We start from the raw sequence: 24,632 nt of genomic DNA on the forward strand, positions 1-24,632 counted from the left end.
TTCCAACATCTTATAACTTTTTACTTTGAAAACGTAATCATGGAATTTTTTTATATCTATAAGCAAGTTATTATAATATTTAGATTGTATAGTTATTATTATTTTTTACCGATAAACATTTTTCTAGTTAACTTTTTAGTTTTAAACATTTTAAATCTGAGAGTTGAAAAATAATTTTCATTGACAAACTAGTTAACATTTTAATAAACATACCTATTTTAATATTCATCTATTCAAGTAATTAAAATTGGTGATTAAATTATACAATAAAGGAAATAACAGATTTTCAGTAGTTTGACTATAGATATTAAGGGCAACGTTGTTTGGCTAAAATAAGTGAATTTTTTATCGAATGGAGTTTTGTAAATAACTATGGGTAGTAAAAACGGTGAGCAGGTATGTTTTATCCATAGCATAGATCTATAAGTGAAAGTGGACTGAAAAGTTCTGTTATATAAGTTTATAACGAACAAATTTAAATAAAAAGTTGATAGCAAACTTCATGATTTTACCCTAAATGCGTTATAGACTATGGTATATTGTAGAATACAAATATATTATGTATAATGTATAAAATGTAATATCTAATATATAAGTAGCATACCTATTGGCTATTTATAGTATCATTCGTAACTTATTATATAACATAATTATTAACGTGTTTAACTGTATACACCCAATTAATACTATTTGTATTTTTATATCTAAATAAACAATTTTATTAGTGCATCTGAAGTCATGTTTATTTTTTCAAATTAAACTTGTTCTACCACGACTCGGAATATCGTATTATTAGGAAATATAGCTTTAATAAGTTTAATTTATTTTTATTATATAGAATACTCTAACTTTGCCGATAAAATGATATCCTCGGTGCGGTGAGTTGCGGGCTATTATAATATGTATATAATATTAACGATCTGGACGGTCAATACACATTATTATTAGTGTATTACCTTTACACATATTATAATATTTACAGATGTTGGTGTTCTTTGTACCACGACTATACGATACACATGCACTTGCATTTTGTGCATGTGTTACACATCAAGTATTTTAGTCTGTGACCATATGGGTAGGTGCTGTGTAGTTACCTACAACTGTTTAGTCGTAAGTAGGTATAGTAACCGCTCGTCGTCCGGTGTCAGTACGATTTATTAATTTACGGCGCTAAAGATCGCAGAAAAGCGGACTAGCAGCGTATAGACGATCGCCGTTAGGGAAGAAAAAAAAATGTATATATATATTATCTATCCAAGAAACGCGCGAGTTTGGATGTCTCCCGGAGGGGTGTAAAAAAAATTGCTACATCTGTCCGTCAATCGGGCGACGGGGCGCCGAGGACAAGAGAACTTTATAATAATAATAATAATAATAATAATAATAATAATATGTCATATGTGGTCCGTTCGTCCGTCCGTTGCGCGCCGACGAGACGCCCGGTGTTTTGGCGGTGCGCCGTTGGCAACACTGAATCAGTCGCCCGCCACGCTAACCGCCCTTCCCTCCCCTCGCACCCCCCGTGACCGCCACCCAATAACCACGACACGCACTTCCCCGCGCCCGCCGACCGCGCTCAAGTGTGCGCGCGCACGTTTGCGCCCGCGTTTTCCGTGCGTGCTTACCGCCGCCCGCCTCCTACCCACCACTCGGTTGTCAGTCGCGCTGCTTGCCGCCGTCGCCGCCGCCGCCGCCTCAGTTCCCGTCCGATCGGAATGCAGTGCATTGCTGGTGGCTCGACCGTGACACACGCGCGTAATTCGCCGCCGTCGTTCCGTTATCAATAGTTTTCGCGTTTTGTCCGCTCTCACGTGTGCGCCGATAACACCGACCGTTTCGCATTGTGTGATCGACATCGATCGTCTCGATTTCGTCGTCGACGACCATCCCTGACAGCACCGGAAATCGTAAGTAACCCGACTAGAATAATATTGCTCTATTACACGTTCTAAAATGTATTTCTATCGTCGTCTGCGTAATGAAATATCGTATAGAATCGTGAGAAATCGTGCTAAAAAGTGCTGCGGTATCGTTGGTAGTGGTTGTCGAGATCTAAGCTTTAATCCTAGGTAAAATCTAATATCGTGTAGGCCTTTGGTACTCGACCGCGGTTGTCTGCCTACAGACTACGACTATAGGCAGATTTTTACTAGCGATTCATTCGAATCCCCGCCGCCGCGTTCTGATTTCGAAACTATCTAACGCGTTTTTTTTGTCCAGTTGTCTATCCGACGACTGGTTTAATAATGGATCGCGTTCTCTTCTCCGCGTTTGGTATAGATCACAATAAATGTTGTTGCAAAAATGTTACAATAATCAGATAGGTAGGTACCTCACCTTTAGGTTAAATTATTATTATTATTGTTTTCCGGGGTCTAATTATGTACGAATATTAAATGATAATCTATCTTAATATGTGCCTATCGATTACTTTTATATCTGAGAATCGCGAAGAAGTGTTGACACAGCTCTGGCTGCCGCACGCACGTGTTCAAGGTGAATAACATAATAATGTACCTACATTATATTATATTATTATGTATTAGATATAATAATTGTAGAACCTATTGATTTGTTTACCTATCGTATTGTTCGATTAAAATTACAAGTATTTCTTGTTTTCCCGCCTCTTCTCATGGGTATGCAGATAATAAATATGTCTGTAAATGTGTATTTTTTAGGCTAAAGATATAAGTCCTTTTAAAATTAGTCGCAAGACGTTTTAAAAATTGCTTAACTTTTAAAAAGTCCAATTATACTTAAGATTTTCTTATTTCACTTTTGAGATACCTTTTAATTTGCGGTACAGTATTGTCAATAGGCAGTAACTAGATGATCGTGGAATTTATGGGCATTAGCCAATGCGATTTTTGAGTTTGACACCAAAAGTTATTTTGAAGTGTTTTACTAAACATGCGTTTGAAATATTATGATGCAATATTATATTTTGTCTAATCACTTATAGTACATTGTGCGCTATCGAACTTAACTAAATATGTAAGACGCAAGAACATGGTATAAGTTTCAAATGTCTGTTATCGTTTACCGGCAAAACACAGGAAATCCATTCATTTTTTTTTTTTTTTTTGAACAACAAGATTCGCAGAATTAAAATTATAAATTATTTTTATTTTTACTCGAGTAAGCATTTAAATTTCAAATTATAATTTATACTATAGTTATTTTGCATTTTTGCTGTTATCCAAAAAAATAGTTTTTAGATACCTACGTATCTAAAAATGACCTGCGTATTTTAAAATGAACACACTTTAATATACATTTAAAATGTTTTTACATTCCTGGTTTTATTTTTATAAAACTAAGAAATATTGTTTAGAATTTAAAATTGTAATACAATAAAATACTTAGGTAATACGTTTGTATATATATTATATACACATAATAAAATCTTTAAAGTTGTTAATTTTTCGATTAATACCAAATAAAGTACTTTAAAACCAATATTTAAAAAATGTAACACAGATACCTAACAGATTTGTATTGTGTGTTCGTTATTCTAAAATGCATCTATGTAACGTCTAAATAATAAAACCTCGAATAAAACAAATATTATATTTATACTTGCAAGTTATTGATCTTTTAACTTACTCGTTATAGGTTGTATTAATTAAACTATATTAAATTTACTGGGATAATTGAGAAATGTTATTTTAATTAAATGTACTTTCTTATCATTATAAATATTTAAGCGAATAATTTAAATACTATGATATGTTATATTCATAATGAAATAAAATTATTCGCTTGCGCTATTCCTAAATGTAGTATGTTATTTTACTGTTATATATTTATACTTAAAATTTACGATGTTAGATATTTTGATTCTAGACGTCTTTTACGTATTTAATGAATGCAACATGTTAGATGTGGCTATATGAGATATAATTTAGAAATATATTAGACCCATTGAATAATGCTTGTTTATTTGACACTCCCTCTTAAATGTGTGACGTTACTACTTAATATGTAGATCATTTCCGAATTTAATTTTTAAAATATTTATTGCTGGTTACATAATTTTAAAGCATCAAATATATTTTTTATAATATACTACTGTAGGCAGGGTCGTATTAACAATAAGGCACTGTGCTTAAGGCCTACGAAAATATGGCTAAATTTTAAAAAAAATTGTAATCTTTCGCTTCATTCAAAATCTAAAATCAGCCTATTAATGGAAAATGTATAATCAAATTGTTTAGATGAGCGTTATATTTTTGGATGAAGTGCTGCATATGTCATGCGATAAGGAAATTATTATTATAAATACTCTAATCTAATAATTGTAATAAATTATACATTTATAATAATTAGTATTTACGAGTAAATAATAATTGAATATGGTAATATTATACAAAGTTAAAAAAAATATTCAAAAGTTCCTATGTTATGATATTAAATTTTTTCCAGTGCCTAGGGTCCACAGAAGGCTTAATCCGGGCCTGAATTTGTAGGTACCTATATAATATCCATTATAAATTATTTATTAATATAATTATTATTTTAAAAATTATTAATTGTGTATAATATTTTAAATAAAAACATTATTCATTTAACTAAATACACGTAAAGCTTTAAAAGCTAAAAATTGTAAAATTGAAAGATCGATTTTAGTCTTGTACGTCTAGAAATAATTTACAGATGAATTAACCCATCTTGGTAAAAGTACTTCACCATAGGTAGTTCCGTGATATAAATTACGTACCGAGGGGATAGTTATATTAACGGGAGAGAATATAGTGGTATCTATTGGTCCAACGTACTATACGGATGCCGGGTGGAATCTGAGATTCCAGAAGCTATTGCACTGTCGAAATACTTAAAACGAGTTACACGATAACAACGGGATTTCTGATTTACGGATATCCATGCTACTAAACTTTTGTTTTCTGCGAATTTAAATCTTATACTATTGAAAATATAATATGGACTATGATTTTATTAAAACGCCATTCAGTTGGTATTTGAGCAAATTTAAAATCTTCTGCTAAAATATTATTATATTTTTCAAATCTTAGCTAGCAAATTGAAGATTTTATGAATTTTTTACTTCAAAATACTGTAGTTTATATATTTTTCGGTTATGACAAAGTTTGTAAAAATTAAATTTCATAGCAAAAAAAAAAAAAAATTGTACCTATGTGTTTTTAATAGGTATATTTTTATACAAGTACAAGAAAAACCTATGTAGGATCTTATATTCAATTTTTAAAAAAATTTACCTAGTAAATAATATTTTTATTGGCATTTATAGAAAATATATAAGAAATTTAAATTGACAATAGGTATAAATAGCTCTACATTTTTGAAAATTAAACTATGTTATAAATAATGATAATGTGAACATTTGTTTACATTTCAAGTTCTACGGTTTTATTCGTTTTTGAATTATTATAAAACAAAGAAATCAATTTTTTCGAAAATTGGTTTAGCGTAAAAATACCCGGTTTTCCTTATTTTTTAATTTAGCCAATATTGAAAAATTATTTCGATAGCTTTATAGTTTGGGTTTTATTTATGTGTTTATAGTAAATTATTAATATTTAAACATAGTTATTAATTATTGTAATATTGTTTTATTAATTATTGCTATTATTATCAGATTATAAAACGAGTAAATAAGTAACATTTCCGTCGCATAGCCGCATAGGTAGTAAAAGTTAATTTGAATGAACTTTTAGGATTTTAAGATTTTTTGATATAATAGACTAATAAATAACCATAATACAATTGTTATAATAAAAGTTTAATTTAATTTTACGATTTTTGATTAAAGTTGCCCATCATACTCGTATAGGTAATAGGTACAATGTATTCGATGTATACGTAAACGCAAACACATTTTTTTATGTTTGATTTTAATTTAATTAATAATGTCATTGGCGTTATTACTCATTATATTTCGCTGAACTTTTTGGCGGACTAGTTTACGACCAATGAACATCTTTACTTTATAAGTTTACGTTCGTAAAACACTAACGGTTCTATCGACTCAATAAAAAACCAATTATAAGTGACAAAATGATAATATTATTTTTAAGTTCAAGTCAATTTCTATTCTTTGTGTTGACTATAGCAGTTAATTTAAAAAAAATAAAATATGTTAAATATTAGACATTAGTAGAAGTATATTAAAATATGAGAGATTTTGTATACCTACGGCATTATGGTGTAGTTCAAAGTATGGAATTAGTGGATTTATTTATTTAAGTATTATAGAAACAAGCATATTTCTATATTTGTAGAAACGTTCTCTGCAGCGTTGGACGTATCTGTTTCTATCTATAAAAGATTATGTACGGGAAATATCTCGTGAACAGGTTGACGAGAAGAGATTATATTCCATATTTTCATCCATTATATAATATTATGTGCAATTCATTACCAGATTCTTTAGATTTCGTTTTAGACACTTGGCACACAATTGGGCGTTCGTCCAAATAAGCTATTGGTGCGTGTTTTTTAGGCCATTCTAATTGATCTCTACAAAAATGTGCAGGTCGATAAGCCCGATAACTCATATTACGCACCACTTAATGGCCAACATTTTAATGTGTTTACTGCCGATATCGATTGTACTTATATACTTGAATTATGTACACACTATTATTGCTATATTAACAAAGTTCATTGCTGATATATTATAATTGAGGAACAACAGAAATAATGTTTGAGTACGTTGTAGTGTATACCATACTAAGCTTTGTTATTTCTTCTTAGTTCAGTAGTGCTCATAATAATCGATCATGTCTAATGATAAATCGTAATAAATGTAAAAAAAAAAAAAATTAACGAAAGTCATAACCGTATAAGTTATTATATTAGGCTCTCTAGTATAAGTCGATTATAATATAAATAAAAATTATTTTCTATGCATCTTATGATATCTTATTGGCCTTTTTGTCTTAATATGTATAGGTATATAGTTAACTACGTATCTCAAAATGTAGGTAAGTATATTAATGTCATAAAAAAATATATGATAGTTGAGATAATTTCAAAAATCACATATCAAATATTTATGAACTTATCATGTATACATTCAATAAGCTGCATACCTTGCTTGTGGTGTTAAAATAGTAAAAGGCGTGAAGCTGCAGTTCTATTTAATTTTGCCTTAAACTAGGTAGTAAGAGTATTTTATGTTAAACCGTTGACATAAGACATATTATGGACATAAGATCAGTTTTAGTCGAGGTTTTAGTTTTATTTTTGGAAATAATAATGTTCTTTAGTACCTAGGTATAAATTTAGTCATTAATTAGTAATTTTTTGTTATTGTTAATTTATTAAACAAAAATTATATTTTAAATACCCATCATGATAACATACATCAGCATATTATGCTACTGAACATTACTCGAGTACATTCGAATACATTGATATTATATTATATAATATGGCGTATTTAATTATCTATAGTTCACAATATTTATCTATATTATCTATTTACAATGTTTATAATACATGAGTTCATCTGATGCGTAAATAATTGTTTTTTTTTTTATGTATCGTATATACCTACTCGTATGTCGCATTGTCACTGTGTATGTGAAAGGTTTTGTGAAAGATAACGTTGGCTATCTCGTAAACATTGAGATAGATAAGAATATACTGGAGCGCGGACTTGCCTATGCTCGTATGTTACGAAAAACGGGCCGACGTATTTTTCGTTACCCCCACTCCTGTATGGCAAGAAATTGAACTGCCATACCAATAACATTGAAAAACTACACATTTTAACTTGACACAACTCTGGGATAAATGGTCGTATTACGTTAACTTTGGTATCAAAATTTTTGTTTTTATGTGTACTTCAAACTTGTATTTACAAAAAATAAAAATAAAAACTCTAAACATTTTTATTTATTTTTGTAATAACTCAGGTTTTTTGAGTGGGAATCTAGATATTAAAATTAGGGTTTTAAATTTTAATTGGATACTAATTTATATTTTATTACAATAGTTATAGAACCTATTAATTGCAATAAACAGCATGATTTTAAATTAAAAAATTAAAAAATTAAAAATATATTTATCAAGACCATCAACATTAAATTAAAAATATAATAATTAGATAGTAATATATATTATTCACCTATGGAATTGAATAGATTTTAATTTACTTTCCTTGTTCCAACTCTTTGTACATTTAAAGGCCGAACATGACAAAACCATTTTTATATGGAAATTAACTTAAAGTCTCAATTACCTTATATAATTAATAAAATGTAAAACATGTTATTAGTAAATACACAAAACAAAAATAGTGAATACTATGCATGAGATAAGTGTAGGTATTAGATTTTCTAATAGTAGTCTAATATTTCTAATAGTTAGCCACAACATCAGAAAACAATGCCTTTATTATGATAATTATTTTCACTTATTTCTATTATATGAAATTTTTTACCAACCTTAAACATTTTTTAAAACTATATACAAATGACATCTATTTTATTTTATGTTATTTTTATTATGATTAATCTCTTATAGATACTTCAAATGTATATTTTATACCTATAATTTAAAATATTTGGTGTATTATTTTATTAAATATTATTATGATATAAAAGTAGTTACAAATTATTAAACGAATATTTTATATAATATATATTATAAATACCTATGTCAAAAAAAGTGTTACATAATTAAGTTGATATAAAGGTACATTATACAATTTAAAAAAAATGTATTTAGTTGGTACGAGGCTTTTTTTTCCAAGATTCATTATAATAAAATTATTAAAATTATATTTTTAATATTAATTTCATTAAATAATATAAATTGTAATATGGTATCGCGTGATGAGTATTATACTATTTATACTACAGCGTGGGCAATTTTGTTTTTAATAAAAATGTTGTTAAGAGTTTTTATTTTTATATTTTGTAAATATAAGTTTGAAGTACACATAAAAACAAAAATTTTGATACCAAAGTTAACGTAATACGATAATTTATCCCAGAGTTATGTCAAGTTAAAATGTGTAGTCTTTCAATGTTATTGGTATGGAAGTTCAATTTCTTGCCATACAGGAGTGGGGGTAACGAAAAATACGTCGGCCCGTTTTTACATCATAGTCCGCGCTCCAGTATATTCTTATCTATCTCAGTGCTCGTAAATAGCATTATAAACAATATACATCTGATAACTGAAATAATAATAATAATAAATCTGACGAAAAGCACGCTATAGGTACATTAAAATATCTTAACCTTTCCACTAGAATATTCCCATGTTGTATATAGGTTTAAGGTATACAAAATATAAGGTTTCTTGGAAATTATCGATTGGTCACCCCTGTAAACGTTGATTACACTACCATCAGTTCCAACTGTATTTCTATTACAAAACAAATATCGTTGATGAAGAGTAAAGGGTCATAATACGTTATTCGAGTATTTATGCGTGTGTGTGTGTGTGTGTGTGTGTGTGTGTGTGTGAAATATAATATCTTAGCGTGTGCGGGAATGGTCTAACGTTATGTATAAGTACGATGTTCTGCATATTCTCTAAACCATTCTACGATTACTCGTGGCTCGAAAACTGTGGTTAACATTATTATTTCGGTAGTAATTTTTACGGTTCAAAATATATCGCATTTAGTACGCGCCGTGGTGGTCTATACCTTTGTAATGTATGTCGTATTATGCCAGTATAGAATAGTACTCTGGCGAAGGGGCGGGGGTCACTCCCCATTTCCAAGATTACAACCCAGATGCACCTTTTGTGTACCCACTTTTTTATATTAGGCCACATCGCACGCAGGTGTTATCTTTGAAATCGTACGAATATAGGTACGTCAGTGTTATAATTTTACGCACCAAACACTACACATATGTTTATGATATAGGTGAACGCGGCAAAAACCAAGGAAAGAAGGCGTGACCACTGTACTTGGCCGTCGTCTGTCCGTTTTAATATATTATATTGTATTTTATTATTATAGAATTATATTATGTGTTTTCGTTCTTCACATAATATATTAAGTGCATAAATCCGGTTGTGCGCACGAGCTATATATAAAAAAAATAAATAAATAGGTAGTATTTCTCAATACACATTATATTATTATCGTGATTAGAAAATGTGATAATGTATATTATGTTATTACGTATGCGCTCGGTCACATGGACGTGTTCCACGGTAACGATTTTCGCTACTTCGATTCGATAAAATTATTTTTGTTTATACATATACAATACGTTTTTGTCTATCGCGTACAAACTATGTTTAGCGACGATTTTCTAACATAATATGTATAATGTATATATATCTTAATTTTAATAAATATGCTCTGTAAAAGTATATTCTGGATAGGACACTGAAGGTAGGTTTATTTTGGGTCTAATTTAAAGGGTCGACGATTTATGCGAAGCCCTATAGTTTTTTCTGACACGTGGATTGTACACAAATGTAAATATATAATATGTAATATGTATCCTTCAAAGTACCGCCGTAGGTATGCAAGTGAAATAATAAGCTTATAGAAGTTATGACTCGTCTGTGGAACGAAGTGTTATTGAATTTAGGCATAAACCCATTTTAACTAAAATTCTATTTTTTTTTTTTTTTAATGTGGTTATAGCTTGTGAGATATAATTTATTTTTATAGAAAATATTTTATTCCAAACTTAAAAATTCTAATAAATGTAATATATATAATTTCTTAAAATAATAATAATAAATATAATAAATTTGCTAACATGATTGCTAACGTTTGTTAATAAATATGATACTCTAAGAAGAAGAAATATTATTCGGAAATTTCAAATGTTTATAAATAGCTTTAAATTATTTTAAATATTTTTTAGTTGTCAATAGAAATAGAAAATTATAATTTGTAAGGTATACCTATAATGAAATGATTCAAGTTTCTATGATTCATAATTTTTAAGTACAACAAAAAACTAAAATCGTTTGATTAGAAATCTTTAATTTATGCATTAATATACAATTATATGTCAACATTTTAATTTTAAACGTTCTTAAAAAATATTTTTATTTATGCGCTAAGTTTTATTTTGCAAGTTTTGTAAAAAAAATGTATGGAACTCGAAAAGTTATAAACCATAGGTAAACCATAATACAAAATAATTTTCAACTTTTGAATATGTTGATGAATTTAAAAAAAAAATGAACTTAAAACAATTTAAAAAAATAATTATTGGTAATTTTTAATTTGTTACATAAATAACTTATGATTAATTCATTATTTAACTCTTAATCTTGTGTTTCAAAAATAACTAGGTAGGTACATAAAATCGAAAATTTAAAATACCTAACTAAATATCATTAAAAGAGGCCCAAATATTTTGATTAAAATTTCATATTTAGTTAATGATAAAATTAATATTTGTTGAACATTTTATGTTACTAAAAGTTATTTATTTTTACTATAAATTTATTTAAGCACCTAACCTTGGAAAAATTACCATTGAGCATTGGCGCACATCCACCCTGCAAAAATTTGTGTCTACTTTAAATTGTTGATAAAAAATTGTTTAATTATATAAAACGAATTATTAAGAGTAGGTTAGTAAGTATATGTGAATTAATAATTGTTTTTATTTTATACAATAGTCAATAATAATATTAAATCTACATCCAATATTCTTTATTTTCATTATCAATAAAACAGCGTCTAAACAATTTTAATTTATTATAATACCTATAATATAATATAGATAATAGAGAAATTATTTATCTGAATTGTAGTAGGTCAAGTAACCTTTACTGAAACAATTCTGCACACCCTGTGAAAAATTCCTGCGCACGCCTATGCTTTAATATTATACTATTTTGCACTGTACACATTGATAAATTGGTTTTAAATAATGTAAGTATTTTTTATTTCTTCTCATTAGAATTTTTTTTTTTAATTTTTCCCCTTTTTTATTATGTAATATGGAAACAACATTGGTATTCTCATTGATTTTGCCACTCGTGTTTATACTTCTATTCATTCGCATGCTATGTATAGGGAAATGAACACTGTACTTGAAAAAGGCTTTTTATTCTTTTTAAAGGGGTCTATACACAAGTTCGCGTAACATTACTTATTTTTCTCCCGTTTATACTTTACGATAGGGCAATGTGTGTATCGCACTAAAAGATTATAGACACTGCCATATTAATTACAATACATGCTGTAAAGAGTCTAAAGATACCTCTAGCGTACAGTGATTATGCATCAATATAATATTATACTTATATATGGCATATGTTTATCATACATACATCACCTACAATTGTTCCTACAATCATTAATTTTAAATATTTATTTAATGAACTTGATTAAAAAATAAATATATTATATTATGTAATGGTAATATGCTATTCTTTAAAGACTTATAGTATATTTTGTTTTAACTATGCTACAAATATTACCTACATTTTGTGGTGTGGACCAATGTTTTTAAACTTATATAAAAAAATAATTCAATGAACATTGGAGTGAGTATGATTATTTGTTTGTAACGTTTTTATTCTTATTTCTTACAACTCATAAGCTATAATATACTTGACTAATTGAAATGCCTTTCGTACCATTTTTAATTATTTGATACCTATATAGACATTTTTATGTAACTCGCAATTTATGTTTTGTATTTATATTTTACTATTTCGTATTTTGTTTTATAAATAATGTACAATACGATACACCATTCACCGCAATAGATACACGGAAACAATTAGCGTACCTACAAAATCTATCGAAAATATATAAATATTATTTCAAGCTAGTTGTATATCTTATAAGACAAAAAATATTGATTATGGTAAGTTATTTATAATATGGTGTAAGTAGTATAATATAGTATCTGAAATATTTTAATAATAATAATCTATTCGATTAAAGTGCACTAAAAATTCAAAAAATAAATCGTGAATGTTGACATTGAAATCTATAAAGATATAATAAAAAAGGGTTAAACAATTATAAAGCACCCCATAGTTGGTTTGTATTTACAGTTATTTGTCTTTCAGTTTCATGTATTTAAATCCTACATTAGTTTCGTATTCATAAGCAAAAAAGGGGCTTAGTAATTTTATGATTAAAGTAGTAGGCATAATAAAATTTATACACATATATATATATACTATATATATAGGTAGGTACATATAAATATTTTTATATCAAAAGAAATTTTATGTTTGGTATAACATTATGTGAAAATGGCTGATGTTGAATTAGAACATTCTCGAGGCTTATAGAGTTGTAGACTTAATATGTTTGGGCGCCTTTTTGTTAGGTGCCTACCTATGTGTATATTATATTATTATATATGGGAACGGCTCGCCCTATATCGTGGTAGACAGTTGTTATGATGTGTCAGGTATACAAAAAAACTATGAGACGCCTATGTGTACCCAGGAACGACAATATAAATATTACTTAAATGGAGTGTAAATAATTTTGGTTTCTTTTTTTGCAAATTCAATTGTAAACCCAAAAGGGATAACTACTTTTAAAAGGAAATCTTGCGGAATTTATTGTTAAGTATTAAAAATGGTTGTAGTTGATAACTAGACTTCAGGGATGGCGCCGTTGCTTTTAAATGTCATGACATTAACAATAGTTTCTTAAACCATGTTAAACAAATCGAATGTTGAACAAATATATTTTAAATAAAATAAAATAATATTTTTAACGTATGTATATAAGATTGACGCCATCAGCATAACATAATGTAAACAATATAGAAGATTACCAGTAGGGTTTATCGTATTTAATTTTTCATAAATGTTGAGTTTTAAAATGAACTTAAACAATCAAATAAATTAATAAATAAGTATGTTTTTATTATAATATGATGCTTTAATATACTTATATGATACGATTATAATTTTGTTTTTATATCAAAAAACGAATCATTAAATACTTTCGTTAACAATCATATTATATTTGCCGTTTACTATAAATCACCATCCAAAATTGAATATTCTAAATAATTGTAAACATATTCAAGTGTTAATCTAACAATAAAAAGGCTTCTTGACTTATGCGTTGTTAGTAAAAATTCCGGGCTGGTACCGAATTGGTTCCCAAGCCCCAACCTCACGTGCCGAATTGTTTCCTGTTTAATTGCGCACATTTTCCTTCTCAATTTTAAAGTAGGCTTGGTCAATAAATATAAATTAAAATACGATCGATGTACAAGCGAAAATAAATTTATATATAGGTACGAGTATATTGACGATGTGTTATTCGAGACTGTACAGTGCTCACTAACATTATTGTCATACGTATATGGAATATATGCAATATAATCATTCAGCAATATAAGCCTGTATACCTCAATTGTTAACTTAATCAATTGGGGTATCAGCGATTATTTGTTAAATCTCCAACAATCTATTATTACTATAAAGTGTAGGTACATATATATATATTTTATACTATCTAATTTATATTTTGTACCAATTATTAAAAATAAAATTAAAATTGTAACTATTTGACCGGAACACAAACAGGTACCAATTCGGCTCAACCTAATAAAATACTGTTTTTCAAACGAAAACCAATTCAGTTACTCCCAAATTCCGGTGATTAGTTAAATATTTTGGGTATTTATCGAGTATTTTCTAAATAGTATTTTTACTCACCTTTAATGTATATTTTATACTTTTCAAATGTATTATACTACTTATGCAAGTACCTATTCATAATTTGATTGAAAGATGTAAATTTATGTTATATACTTGGTGTTGAAAACTTTAATAAAATAAACCGGGAAATAAACATGTATTAATTATATTCAAAGCTTACTTTTTAAATGTTATTTATTAATTTACTTCACTATTTACAATTATACATTAACCACAAAATATTTATGATTTATTGCTATAATTTTTACATTTTGAGAATTTATTTTGAATTTGAATATTTATAATAGGAAATAAAATATCCAATATTCATAGGCGCCCGGAAGGGAGGCAAGCTGGGACATTTGCCTCCCCCTTGGTTTATCAAAAATATGTTTTAAATTAAATGTTTAAAGATAAATTACTATTTATCCTATAAAAAATCCTAACATTGCCCCCTCCTAGAAAAATTTCTGCGGGCGTCTATGCCAATAGGCAATATTTAATATTTTTATAATATATTATTATATTAATTAGAACTATATAATATATATTTATTGTTCTTGAAATTTAAATCTAAAAATACATAATTTATCCATCATTACTCCAGTTAGAATAGTGAAGTATAATATATATGTACTATTTATGTTCTAAAACGGTTATTATATTATAAAATTGTAGGTACTTCAAATACAAATACATGTAGGTATCTTGCACTTATTTGTAGTTTCAATCAAAATATTAGCTAAAATTGATTTATTATAATTATTGATTTTTTAGTATTAAGGTATACAAATATTTCCATGTGTTATATAAAATATATATTGGTATAAAATGATTACAAGCTTAAATCTGAATCTAATAATTTCTCTAAATATTTTGTGGATGAAATGTTTATTATCGTACCTACCTTATATTAGTTATCTCTTATCACATATTTTGTTAGATCTCCGGTAAACAGTTTTTTCGTACTTCATCCAGTTTTTATTACAGTCTGCAGTTATCGCCTAGTTGTGTAATTATTGCCAGGGTCATGAAAGGGTCGATGTAATATTAATGTTGCTATTTACAATACTTGGTCATTTGTTGTCGCATATAATGCATCATGGGTCAAATACTCAATTTCTAATACAATATCTGAACCTTGAATGAATAGAGATCGAAACGTATTCTACAAACAAATAAATTGTAATTGCCGACCTAATAATATCCATATTAGTTGTATGTGTAGGTACCTAGTACCTACAACCCTCTGCAGTAATAACTATCACATGTCGTGTTGATGTGTTGAATAAACCATTAAAAAATGCTTCTAACTGCTTACAACTTAACAAAAATTTATATTTATATGATTTTATAGGTTATTTGTTCATAAAATTGTAGTATGTTTATAAGAATTAAAATAAATTTTAAAAAATGAATGTTTGTGTATAATCTATTTTTAGTTTGACGTTTTTTTTTTTAATTTTTGATTTATTATGTCATAAAAATACTAAATACTTATGTAATTTATAGATTTGTATATTTTTAATTTTAATATTAACCTTAAAATATACTTATTAATTATTTTTGTAAGAAATGTAATTAGTAGGTAGTCTTAATATAAACTTAAGTTTCTTATCAACTATCTAGTAGGTATTAACAACAAAAACAACTGGATTATACCTAAGCGTCATATCTATTCCCTAAGGATTAATAACCTACATTGCTCTGTAACGAAAATATTAAAAAAAATCATCAAATAATAAGGGTCATGACTTTCATTGCAGTAAGACCTATTCATTTAAAAATATAACATTTATAAACAAGTGTAAAATACCTTAATCGTGTAACACAACGAAACGATCATAATATTATTATTAATATTATAAGTTAGGACTAATTTAATATTCATTAAGGTAATTACCTACTATGCAGGTCAAGTATACAATAATTAAATATACATATTACCTATCTTACGTAAACTATAGTAATAATTGTTGATTCGTGTAGGTTATTTTAATTAAATGTTTGATTACTTTACTTTTACAAAAATTTATAAATTATTCTTAATTATATTTATCGTTTTTATTTTTTTTCTATTATTCTTTAAAATATGGTCACACAAAATACATTTATGAAAATAGTATTACCTAATAATTTAGAGTTCAAAAACACAACGTATACATACCTAATTTGTTTTAATATGAACTATTTAGTAAACAAATTAAATTAATATATTAACTTGACTAATATTATTGTTTCGGGAATATGGTGTATACAATTACTTAATTGGCTTAAATCTCTGATTATGTTTCTGTATAAATTTGCATTGTTCCTTGTAAAAAAATATGTTTTCATATATCATCATTCATCATTCATCACATTCATTATCTCGTTCATTACTTACATTATGTAACGATAAGTTTAAGAGTTATTGGAAGTTCTGTTTAATACTCGGGATTAGTGGATAACTATTATTTTTATATCATAATATCATAAAAACCACACTGTTTTGATGACCCGGTTGCGTTTTGCTGGATATATACTGTGATTGCTACTTAACTTTCTGAGAGTATGCCAAACTAGAACGTGTAAATAGTGTTGTGTATTTATTGGCACCTGAGAATTTTTCAGATGAAAATAATATGACATTGTTGTGGTCTGTTGGTTGTTTTCCAAAACATAAAAAAATATAAACTAATAAAACGTTAACAAAATTTAATATAATGAGTGAAAAATTGATATAATCTTTATGTATAATATTTGGGTACTATAAAATATTCTATTGATATGTGTATTTATTTATTTACATAATCTTGTTGTACTGTTAAAAAACTTATAAAACTGTATTAATATTAATAATTTATAACATCATATAATATTAATAATTTTTTAATAATGATTTTGGAACTTCGGTTTCAATGCGGCAGTTCATACGGTTTATTTGAGACATGATTGATGTGATCTGGATTACTTGTGTACCCACATTTCCATTTATCATCCAATTTCATAAAATACGACACGGTCATTTCAATATAGAGGTACACTAATTTTGAAAGGATTATACATGATATATACAGTCTGAAATTGCCCAAGTATTTACTGTATAATTTGTGATATTTGTTCTAATAATCTACCTACTATTTTACATTTAATTATACCGACTAAACTACAATTGAATTTATAATTTTAAGATTTATACTTATATTTATATTCTTAATTATCTACAATATATCGTCGATTTATTACTATAAATTTTACGTAGATATACAAATTTGTATTTTTCAATCCTTCCTAACATTCTTGTAGTAAATTTAACAACATTTATCTTAAAATAATCATTTTTAAATGATGAATTTATAGAACACTTCCGTTGTTAAACACATTTTAAAGAAAAATAGTTTTATTAATTTTAATGTGATCTATTAAAACTCTTCTAAATCTTTGTAAAGCAGATTGTATAATTTCACAACCTATAATTCTCTATAAATTACATCCAATCAATACTTATTAATGCATGACTATATTTTTTACAATCACGTGCATGTTTCTTGTTTGGCCTATACATTTAATATACTGCCATCATCTCTCATCTAACAATATTATTTTTGTTAAACAATTCTTAAATATAAAATAGGACTTGTAAAGAAAAAACAAAACTAATTAATCTACAAAATATCATGATAATTATATAACAATTATACTTATGATGGACTAATAAATATCATTTTAAAACTTCGATTGAAAAAAAAACTCAAATGTATTTAATGATCATTGTTTTATAATGAATGCCTCAAGACTTAAAATGTATTATAAAAACTCTTTTCTTCTTTTCATATTAAATTATTTTTGGTAGGTGGAAACATCTTGGGTGGTGAACATAACACGTATGGGTGTAATTTAAACACAGAAGGACCTGCATAGATTAAAGTTATTATTATAAAGTACAAATGTATAGATGCATAATAGTTGAATAAATATATTAGAACGAATTATTGTTGAAACTCTGTATAAATTATGTGTTTGTGAACGAGTAAAATTCATTATTTTAGGTACCTAACTAATAATTGTATGCTTTTTATAAATTTATAATACTTATTATACATATACATTATACATGTATATAGCTTCCAAATATGAGCATGTAATGTTGAGAGATCAACATAATATTTATTGCTGTAAATTATTTTTATTTCCTAAATGTTACGATGTGTTGTATGTCGTATGTTTTAGACATTTTAAAAGTTAACCGTGATCTTTGAAAACTTATTTATCACATGATAAATCAATAATATATAATATTATAATATGTATTAATTATATAGTATATTTAAGTTAATAAATGTTGCATTTCCATTGCATTTTTATTATTCGTTTAGTAAAGTTAAAGTTATAATGAAAGTTATTACTTCTATTAATTTTGTTTTAAGGGTAGGTAGTTATTGTTTATTTTAAAATGTATCATTTAGTAAAACTATAAAATCCTGTCTCATAATATTATTAGGATTTTTACCAGCAAATAAAATGTTATTATAGTATTATTTATTTTTTAAGTAATTAATTTATCTCTGTAAAAACTTAACTTAATATATTAGCAGGTATGAATATATATCTGTGATAACTTATGATAAATATGCGTTAAAAACATTTCAAAAAATTTTAAATTGATTTCTCTTCCATTTCACCCTGCAGATCTTATATATAATAATATAGTCTTGCATTTCTTTCAACCTTAACTATTCGATATCTACAACATGCGCATTTCTATAAACATCCGGTTTCCAGCGCATATTGCGCGAAACAGACGCGACAACGCAATTGTATCCGACCGCAACATGCCAATTATTTCAATGTGTGGGAGGCCGGAAGTTATGCAGAAAGGGAGTACGAACCCTTACATCCGGACTATTTGTCGGCCGGAAATTTCTGGGCGTACGACTTCAAAAGTATCGGTGTTAGGTACGTCTATGTTGTGATGTAGATAATGCACTAATCAAAAGATATTTGAACACTTCAAGCATATAGTCTTTACTCTTAAGTCCTTCCTTAATTGGACATCTCATATACCTATACTCCTTATTCTTTTATTTTTTTCCACCCTCTATTTCGTTGTGTATGATATATTTTATAATAAACATCACTATTCAATACTATGTTGTAGGTATCCTAGACCACGGTTACATATTCGTATTTACGGTTTACTAAATATTATTATATAAGTGAAAATATTTTTGTTCTATACTATATGTATTTGTATAATATTCTTTGTACACTTTTGTAAAAATACTTGAAATATTAAATTTAGTTGATAAGATGTGCGATTATACAAATTATAGTATTAAATCAACTCTTGCGTTTTACTATATGAATTTAGTCTTATGTTCGTTAAATTTATTGTTCTCGGTGTAAATATGCACGTGCTGTTGCGTTTTGACCTTTAAAAGCTTCGAGAATTCAGCCAAAGGCCATCTGCACGCACAAGACCAACGACTGAAAAGTTCGTTAATTAGTCGTGTGCAACAATAACTATACATAGGAACACGATGTGTATGATATAAGATTGCACAACTGCACATTTTAATATAATGTCTGAACGTTAAGAGGCGGGTGAACCTTTATAATTTATGATGCTGAAAAAATAAGTTAACGGTTCGGATAACTGTGTATTATATATTATGTTTACATGTAGTAATCAAAAACCCTTAAAGGAATAAACTTCCTCCTCGACTTCCTCCGAATAATAGACCCATGCGTGTCACGTATACCTACATTTTTATATAGGTACTATGAGTTGTACTATAATTAAACCGTATCGTGTTATTATAACCTGCTACTCTTTTTTATTTTACATTTATTAAATAAGCTCCTAATAATATTATATTCGACCTGAAATAAATTATTTAGTGTAATGAATGCAGCCAAGAAAGCGTTAGGTGTAAGAAGCAGCTAACTAATATAGTTTTGACCATATTTTGCTGTGAGATAAAATGAGTATGTGTGTATATTATTTATACTTTTAACTTCTCTTGGAATATTAGAAATTGTGGTAAAATCCATACATATAGGTATTTGGAACTATATAGGAATACTAAAAGGGGTACATATACTGGCATATTCGTGCACCTGGGTTGAGTTAAATTAAAATAAGATTTTTGGAAAAAAAGTATACTAATTATTTCGTTATACTGACAATTGTTGTTTCGTGTTTGATTTGTATGTTAGTGGCACCATCGAATAATTCCTTTACTACATATTAATAATGTTATTATATTACTATTTACTTAAAGATAAATATACTACGACTTCGTTTAAAAATAAAATTTTTCAAAAAATCATGATAGTACATAGTAGTATATTCTATATACTATCTTGATATATGTATATTCTATTACCTATAATCTAATTTAAAATAAAAATGTGAAATTATGTATTTGTTTATATTTTCAAGATAATACATTTTTAACCTAATCTACGCAATTTTATGATGCAGTTTAAGTTTGATTTGTTTTTTTATAATTAACTGTACTCGTATAATAAAAAGGAATTGTTATGTATAACATTTTTTAACAACAAATATTACTTTTTAATAGAATGCAATTATTTATTTATCGATTGATATATTATATAGTATTGTAATGCAATTTAATTCACATCCATTTATAGCAGGTGTATTTAAAATTTCAATTTCCATATGTAAAATAATGTTAGGTACTTCTAAAATTTTTTTTTTGGAAATCTCAACTAAACTTGTTTATAAAATTGATTTTTCTACATCGTATTTGCACATCTTAGTTTTAAATTTGCTTTTGTATTTTATTTAATATTTTTTTTCTTCTATATATTTGTTGTAAATTAATTAACATAACTTTACTAGGATTATTACTTAGTTTAAATGAGGATTAAAAATATCTGATTTTTAAGTGATTTTATTTTTCTTAAACAAATTTACTAATAAAAGTTATTAAGACACAAATATACCACTCTTTGAAATCGTAATTTAACATGTTTAAGAGTGTGTCGATGTTTCTTATAAATATGTAAATATTAAAAAAAAAACATTTTCCGCGACGCCAGATATAAGTACTTACTTTATGACTAATGAGAAAATGAAATTATGGTAATTTCTTACAAAAATTAATTTATATCTATTAACAAAAATTACAGACTAAATTATGATTAGTAAATAATATTCTTGCATTATTTTGAACTTGAATTTTATTATACATTTTGTGAAATAATACAACTTCTGTTATTCTATATACGTTGACGTGTGCACGTTTTTAAAACATATATACTCTCGCGATCGTATATTATGCTTTTTATTAGACAGTATTTAATTAATATTTTGCGATACTTATTGCTACTTTACTTTTCCGACACTCTTTCATTGTCCAATTCTTGCTTTTTGTAATAATTTACTCACCTTATTGTGTTAAAAGAATGCATAACGACACTGTTGACCTAAATAATTGAGTATTTTGTCTGGAACCATCCATACGTGTTAAAAAAAAAAAAAAAAAAATACCGGTTTTGTTTCGCCTACTACATTATGGACCACCATACTGCCGACAAACACATTACACATGACCCGTGTAAAAGGGAATTTGGGGAGTACACCATAGTATAGTATATACATATTACATATATGTAATATACGGAAACGATCAAAATTATTTTCTTTATACATGAAATCCAGGGGCTCTTTAGAGGCGAGAAAGTTCAAAAGTATTTACTTAAGAACAAAGTTTATTCATATAGACTCTAATCTATAGTTAGAACTTTTCTGAAATAATCTCTATAGATTTAAAAGTAAGAGCTTGAGCTTTTTAGCATATAATTTTGCTGTATAAGTCGGTAGTTGACTATAATAAAATTAGACAAAATTATAACCCTGGAAACATATCGTATATATCAATATATCATACTATAAGTAATGCCTACTAATTTATTTATTTATACCATATTAACCACATTAGTTGGGAAGGAATAGCGTTGTAAAATATACAGCTATATAGTTGTTATTAGTGATTGTATACAATTTATCAGACAACTATGATGAAATTGTAAAAAAATTAATATTTATTATGAGTATAATATACTCAGTATGTATACTGTATATGTATTGTAAACATAATACATAGTTGGTTTTAAATCCATCTTCTGAGCGAAGAATGTATTACCTCATCACTGTGATTTTACATAACATTCATAGCATATTATAAATTTTCCAGTTTTGAAAAGACTATTTACTTATAAGAAACTGATATTAAGTTTATAATCAATATTTGAGTATTGTGATAAAATCACGGTGATGGGTCAGATCAAGTTTATGTTAAATGATATTTCACCTGAAATTTTCACATTAAACCTAGTAGTATTTTATCCTCTGTGCATATTTAGTATCTTTAATGTATACGTCCTATTGAAAAATTATAATTATATTTAGTCAATAATTAAAATTAATGATCAATGTGGATAATTGTACAAAGCAAAATAGTCAAAACAGTGTACAATATAGACATACCTATTGTATAACATATTATTATTATATTTTGTTGTGTATGACAATACATGTTTGAATCGTTTTATTAAATAAAAGCATAGTTTATACTTGATGACAAAATGGTAAAATAGTGATAAAAAAAGTTATCATATCACTTTCACTTGATTGTTAAATTTATACAAAACATCAATGAAACATCATGCAATCATCTGCTGCAGTATGCTGCTGCGTCATTTTTCAAACTTAAAAAAAAAGACTGCTACGCATTTTAAAATACTATTTGGTTTTTATTAGTATAGATAATTTTTCTGTTTTGTTTATTTGTTACTAATAAGTATAGACCATCACCCTAAATTAGTTTTATATTTCGTTTAAATTATATAATTATAACAGTTTACTATGCTTAATCGTCTACCAGTTTTTGTATACCGTAGGGTACCACCACGTATATATTGTGTACCTACAATATGCACCTGCATGGTGTACCCAGAATCGGACTAAAGAATGTGCGCAAAACTGTGACGAACCAAATAGAAGCTCTTTCACGTAAAAATGGCATGTAATAAGCCATGATGGGACGAATCGCTTATAGGTAGTATACAACAATAGATTCCGGCAGGCATGGACTTGGCGTTGCTGTAGGAATGTAATTCGCATTATACGTTTTAACAATAAACTCGTACCTAAACGGAGTACAACAATACCAATATAATATATTATATTATTATTACATGGCGTGGTTTAAATTATATGTCTGGGTGTAGGTAGTTATTTTATAATGTAAAAGGATTTATCGAATATTGAACAAATTGTTTCTCTTTTACTAATGAACTTTACAATATTAAATAATATTTTAGGTGAATAAAGTACTCATATAGCTGAAAATCAAAATGTATTTACACAAGTACAGTAGTAACCCACTGATAAATTCTAGAACTCCGCGAATCCCAAAATATACTTAGTACATGTATATATTATCACTAAGGTTCGGGATTTTTGCACCAAAAATGATCGAACATGCATGTAAATTTACAGTTTTTTTTATTGAAATAAGTTTGAAAATATGCAACTAAAAATGCAAAATTTATATAAGTATTTTATTTTATTATTTTTTAACTACATAAATGTATTGACATTTAATTGTTGTGTACTTTTGATCCGATGTTGTTGATACTGCTTTGCTCATTAATTCATCAAACCCAGTGTACAATTGGGTGTTGAGTATGTCACTATTACAGGTCTGTTAAATTTGAATTAAAAAATTATTAAATTTGATTCTGAGCTATCGGAAATTTTTGAAATTATTTACTTTACGAAAATAATTTCCCTTCTTTCCTAGAGTATTAAAAAAAAAACATTCAAATTCAAAAAGTTTCGAACGCTAATTATGACATAATATCTTATACTTACGTATCTTGGTTTTATTATATTTTAATTAACGTCAAAAAATAGTACAAAATATTATAATCAATACACAGCATAATTTTCTTAATAAAGTGAATGAAATTCTAATACTTATTATTCTCAAATGTAT

At 26.9% G+C, this 24,632-nt stretch overlaps 1 protein-coding gene across 50 annotated transcripts in view; it reads left to right on the top strand.

Annotated features, from left to right (window-relative positions):
- The first annotated feature begins 1,693 nt into the window (after positions 1–1,693).
- Positions 1,694–24,632, top strand: part of LOC114126998 (bifunctional heparan sulfate N-deacetylase/N-sulfotransferase) — a 99,091-nt gene continuing 76,152 nt past the window's right edge. For 49 of the 50 annotated variants that reach the window (XR_007603997.1, XR_007603992.1, XR_007603998.1 and 46 more), the window contains exon 1: positions 1,694–1,910. The gene's annotated coding sequence lies outside the window, so the exon portion shown is untranslated. The remainder of the gene's footprint in view (positions 1,911–24,632) is intronic. The other variant, XM_050200639.1, reaches the window with a different exon arrangement.

The sequence above is a fragment of the Aphis gossypii genome, chromosome 2 (assembly GCF_020184175.1).
Source record: "Aphis gossypii isolate Hap1 chromosome 2, ASM2018417v2, whole genome shotgun sequence".
Taxonomy (NCBI): Eukaryota; Metazoa; Arthropoda; class Insecta; order Hemiptera; family Aphididae; genus Aphis; species Aphis gossypii.